The sequence below is a fragment of the Rhipicephalus sanguineus genome, chromosome 2 (assembly GCF_013339695.2).
Source record: "Rhipicephalus sanguineus isolate Rsan-2018 chromosome 2, BIME_Rsan_1.4, whole genome shotgun sequence".
Taxonomy (NCBI): Eukaryota; Metazoa; Arthropoda; class Arachnida; order Ixodida; family Ixodidae; genus Rhipicephalus; species Rhipicephalus sanguineus.
Window position 1 is genome coordinate 60,436,650 of NC_051177.1, and position 6,000 is coordinate 60,442,649.

The window sequence follows — 6,000 nt, forward strand, 5'->3', positions numbered from 1 at the left end:
GGAAAGCGAGGTACATTACGTGGATCTGCTGTCCGCGGTAAGTTTCATTATGTCGCATTTATATATTTATATACGACGAGCAGAGTGGTGTAGCCAGAAATTTCTTTCGGGGGGTGGGGGGTGGAGGGGGGTCAACCAACATTTATGTATATTTGTGCGTGCGTTTGTATGTCTGAAATCGAATAATTTCGACAGGGTTGAACCCCCAGACCCTGGATACTCCAATGACGAGGAGGTTCTCCCCCAGCGATATTCAGGGGTGAAAGCTTTAGATGTCTAGCGAGTTAAAGAAAAACAAATCCGGCGTCCGGCATCGTCCGGGCTCGGCGTGAACACGAACGGTACCAAAGGTCACGTGACCAAGCGATTGCGCGACATGACGACGTCACGTGATGGCGTCGTAATGACATCGTCAGTTATGCCGTGTAATGGCGTCGGTATCTGACGACTTCGTCGCTTGGTCAAAGGTGGGCCGGGTGCAACAACGGGTGAGTTGCAGAAAGCTTCAGAGACAGTGCAGTCGACTGAGAACGACTAAGTGTATCGTGGGAGCGTACGCTTTCGCCTGCGCTCATTTTAGTGTTAGCCAAAGGGGCTGTAAATTTTTTCCCATTATTTCTTTTCAGTGTCTAGAGTCAAGTTTCAGGGTCTTGAGTCAGCTCAGTTCATCAAAAGGCTGGAAATTTTCTCATTTCATCGTGGTCCACGTACTACTCGGTAAACATTTAAACGCAGTTTTCTGAAGAGTGCCTTCTCTGCCCCAAGTATGGCACTGTTTCACCCATGATAATGCTTCGTGTCGCACAAATTCCAACATTGTGTGTTGTATCTGATGTTTTGCGCTATATTGATTGCGCGTATTCAACGCATATTGTGCAAACTGCTTGCATCAGTGCTGTCTTTTAAGTTTGAAGTTTATGTATATAAACTTCAAACGGAGTAATATTTAGTACTGATACAAAAGTATAGCCATTTTAGTACATAAACTCGTGTTTTGATAACATTCGTAGTAACTGAATCGATCCTTCATGGCATGTAGTTGCATCAGAAGTTTGAACCGTCAGGCGACTAATGTCAAGTGTGACCGTCCAATGAGGTTTTCACTGTCAGTTTCGCCATTCCTTTTAACTGTGCCAGCCAGTCGTCGCTCTCGTTGTCAAATGCACGACCCGTATCTCCACTGAGTAACAGATTATTTAGGCCTATATTTTAGTTTTTTTTTTTTTTTACGTATCCAAATACAACAGCCACGCGTATACTCCCTATACGGGAAAGAACTTTCAAGCAAAACCGGAGTGACGCTGCTGCGAGCGCACCCAAACACGCAGCGTCGCCCGAGGCTGCCAAATCGATTTTGGATTCCGCGCACGTGTACTGACGTCATTTCACGTGCGCTTGCTTGCCCGCGCTGTGTCCACGCCTTACCCGCTGGCCCTTTCTTTGTGTTGATAACTTTTTTTTTTCTCCACCCGACCCCGATGTGACGCGAGCGGCAGCTAACGCGGGGAGAACCCTACTCGAGAGGTCCGTCCGTTATGCGAGTGACTGCCGGAGATGCTGAGTTTATCGGAGTGGCCTGAGCGCGGCCACTGATTGCCTCTGTCGTCTAGATTGGAAACGGGCTCCAAGAAAATCCATTTCAGTGGGGGCGCGGCCTCTGAGGCTCTTGGGGTATAGGGAGCATATACCACTTCACATGCACCCCTCCACTCTATCCTTACTTTCCTTTCTCTTTTATAGTTATTTACAACGCCTGGAGATTGGAATATGCCGTGCAGCACGATCCCGCTTCGGAAATTCCCCTTCCCCATCCCTCCTCTTCCTCACACACACATACTCACACACCCAGTATCTTTTCCAGCTCCTTCTACCCTTTTGCAAACCACACACAAACTATTGTTTTCCAAGTACGTTTGCGCGTCTCTTTATACAGGGTGTTTCAAAAAAATGTGTCCAACCTTCTCAAAAAATCAGGAAAACGCGACATTTGCTCGGGGCTTTCAGAATTGCTTTTTCTGTAGCGGCAGGAATCTTAAGGTAGTTAAGGACATCATTTAGGACAGTAATTAAGAAAGTTACATTAATTAACTTTTTAATTAGTGGAGTTAGGCAATTGTGTCAAATGGGAGAAGTTCTTCATGCGAGGAACCCATCCGAGCTTTGAGATTTCGAAAAAGCGTCCTCTAGTAATTGTTGTGGCGTAATGAAATTCAACGAAATGCAACGGCTTTCAACAGCGAAAGCCATCGAATTCGGTTGAATTTCATTACTTCGTAATTATTACTACATGCCGCTTTTTCGAAATCTCAATGTTGGGATGTGTTTCTGGTACAAAGAACTTCAATTCCCCAATTCGACACAGTCACCTAACTGCACTAATTAAAAAGTTAATTAGTTTAACTTTCTTAATTACTGTCTCAAGTCATGTCTATCACCATCTTAAGACGCCTAGCGCTAGATTAAAAGTCATTCACTCATTTTGGACGTCTCAGAAGAATATGGCAGTTGCGTTCTTCCATGTTTCTGTTGAGGTTTCACCATTGAACTTGGTTGAATTTCATTACTTCGTAATTATTACTAGATGCCACTTTTTCGAAATCTCAAAGTTGGGTTGGGTTTCTGGCATGAAGAACTTCAATTCTCCCATTTGACACAACCACCTAACTCCACTAATAAAATGTTAATTAATGTAACTTTCTTAATTACTGTCCTAAATGATGTCCTTAACTACCTTAAGATTCCTGGCGCTACAGAAAAAGCAATTCTGAAAGCCCCGAGCAAATATCGCGTTTTCCTGATTTTTTGAGAAGGTAGGACACATTTTTTGAAACACCCTGTATACCATAAAACGCTTCTGAACAGAGGGACGGAACGGAAATGAATCTCTTGTCCTTTTATCAGACGAGATGTCACCGTGATGGCCTAGCGGCTGCAGTGCTCGCCTGCTGACCCGAAACACACGGGTTCGGTCTCTGCCGCGGCAGTTGGATTTCGATGGAGCCGAAATGCTAGAGGCCGTCGGCGCATCGTTAAGTGGTTCGTCGTGTCCATGCAAGGTTAACGCCTTCTTACACCCTGAGATCCTCGCAGTTATACAGCCTGAGCCGTTGCAGACTTTTGTATCAAGTGGACGAGAGTTTGTTCGTGGGTGTCTTATGGAGAACTTTCGGAGAACGACTTTTAGCCACAGAACGCGATAATTACTTTTTTTTTAATTTTAAACTTATGCTATTAACCAAGGGAAAAAGGGGTAGCCGTCGCCTCCGTTTATGCTTATTTCAATTAAAAAGTGAAAGGAGGGAGAGAGAGAGAGAGAGCGCGCGCGCGCGCGCGCGCGCGCGTGTGTGTGTGTGTGTGTGTGTGTGTGTGTGTGTGTGTGTGTGTGTGTGTGTGTGTGTGTGTGTGTGTGTGTGTGTGTCTGTGTGTGCGTGTGTATTGGGTCACCTGCTTGTCGCTTAGATAAGATATCGCCTGCTAGATTAGATATCGCCTGCCTATCGCGTTCGTGCGCTCTCTTTATCTTCCGAGCACGCCGGTTGGCTGATAAGAAACGACACGCGAGACGTCTACTCCGCCCATGCTTCTCAAGTCTACCAAAACTCACTCACTCACTCACTCACTCACTCACTCACTCACTCACTCACTCACTCACTCACTCACTCACTCACTCACTCACTCACTCACTCACTCACTCACTCACTCACTCACTCACTCACTCACTCACTCACTCACTCACTCACTCACTCACTCACTCACTATTTTCTTCTGTCTTGCATTCTCTTGCTGGGCCGCGTCATTGCTGTTTTCTTTTCCTTGTTTCTCCCCTCTCTCTCTCTTTTCCGCGAACAGCTATTTCGATCTCAGAAATGGAGGTCCACAGTTGTGCACGTTCGGTCGTCAAACTTTTGTTTGCGCTTGACAGGATGTGACGATAAAGAGACTACGTCCCACCCGGAAACGAACCAGCAGTTGCAAACCGAGAATTCTAGCCACCGAGGCAGGGTCGTTCTGCAGGTTTGTATTACTTGAGCTGGGCTCCCTCAGAAAGGCCTCTTTTTTTTTTTTTCGCAGGATTAACCTAACGCTCAGCACCACAGCCACGCGTGCATCCCCTGAATTTCGACGTGTACGCGAAACACAATATTGCCGAAAAATTGAACTGAGAAGCACATTTAAACCCTCGACTGAGACATGATCAGAGCAAACAACGCAAGTTCACACGGAAAAAATAAATAAACAAAGGTTGGCTTTTTTATTACAACTCCGCTGCATGGTGGGGCAGTATTGGCGGTAGTGTTTGATCGCTGGTGGCAGTGATCGAACTGTAGCAGCGAAATTAACAAAACTAGAGTTGAAGGAATTATCTATCAATCAGTATCAACTAACTTTGAAGATGCAACCTCGCATAGTGCTTATGTGAGAGTCATTTCGTTGGTATACGCATTTGTTTTGGCCATACTTTGAAATGTTTACAAACTAAAGGCGCAACAACAAGTTTCATTTATAGGGTTTCCTGAGCTATATACAACTGCACAACTTAAACTGTTCTCTCTGTTATGCGTCCATGTGTCGAAGTATTAAGGTATGTATATATATATATATATATATATATATATATATATATATATATATATATATATATATATATATATCTGTGTGCGTGTGTGTGTGTGTGGTGTGTGTGTGTGTGTGTGTGTGTGTGTGTGTGTGTGTGTGTGTGTGTGTGTGTGTGTGTGTGTGTGTGTGTGTGTAAGCCCACCTTTGGTCGTTCCGTGGCTCTTCACAAGCAAAATGGAGCACCTTGTCGTGGATTCCTTCCAGTCTCTGAACCTAATCCTGCAGTTTCTCGCCCCCCCCCCCCCCCCCCCCCACTCCAATCTGCTGCACTCTTCTTTATGTTCCACGTGTCACTGTGCTTTTGTTTCACGTCTCCGTGCGCGAGCGGATGCAGAGGAACCTACATGAAAGTGTATACATGGGTAGAACGAGAGTGCTTGCACAGTGGTCGCTGAAGATGAAGCACTGAGCGCTAGAAAAAGCGAAGCGAAGTAAAAAAAATGGACGCCGGGAGAGCCGCATCCTGGCGCTGATGGACGGCTTCCTGCTTGGCGATAGCGCTTGCGACCGCAGTACGCGACGTGTTACGTATACAGCCGCGCTGTGCGACGTCGTTTGGCGCTGGCGTCTCGTTCGATCGCCGCGCGCGCAGCGCAGTCATCGTCTTATCGCAGACATGTCGCTTAACCCTAATGGACACATGCGGCTACTAGAGATCCATATATGATGCCGCTATACGCTTTCGAGCGGGGGCGTAGCCAAGGGGGGGGGGGTTCAAACCCCTCCCGAAATTTTTCAGTTTTGCTTGTGTATATATACACGCACACATACAAACGCACGCACGAACATACATAAAGTATGGTTGAACCACACCCCCCCCCCCCCCCCCCCCCGAAAAAAATTTCTGGCTACGCCCCTGCTTTCGAGGTCTCCATTTCTCTCTTTTGCAGGCTTTACAAAACTTGAAAGCGCTGATCCCATGTAGCATTTTCATGGACAATACGTTCAACACTTGCACCGATTCCAGTGCAAGACACATCAACCGTCTTTTTCCTTCTGTTTACTGACGGACAAAGATCACACGTGGGCACATCAGTGATTCCTTTGACTAAGAACTTACTTGCTGCGAAAGCAGCATGTAACAGTGGATGCTGCGATGTGCTTAAGGAACACGGCCTCTTCTTGTCATACACAAATGCTGGTCCGCTACACAGCCTACGCACAGCGACCCCGAAATACGCCCATGTTCGTCCCTACTCTCAGATTAGCATGAGTTGGTCCTCCAGTAGCGATGGCGTGCAAACTCTTGTTTTCTTTGTCGTACGGCGAGAAAAGGTCTAAATAGGTGGCATGATCACGACAATGGGTGGCAACAATGACGCTTATCAATGACAACAGCATAACGGAACGCCAGGATGGACAGAGGATTCGACACAGCAAACG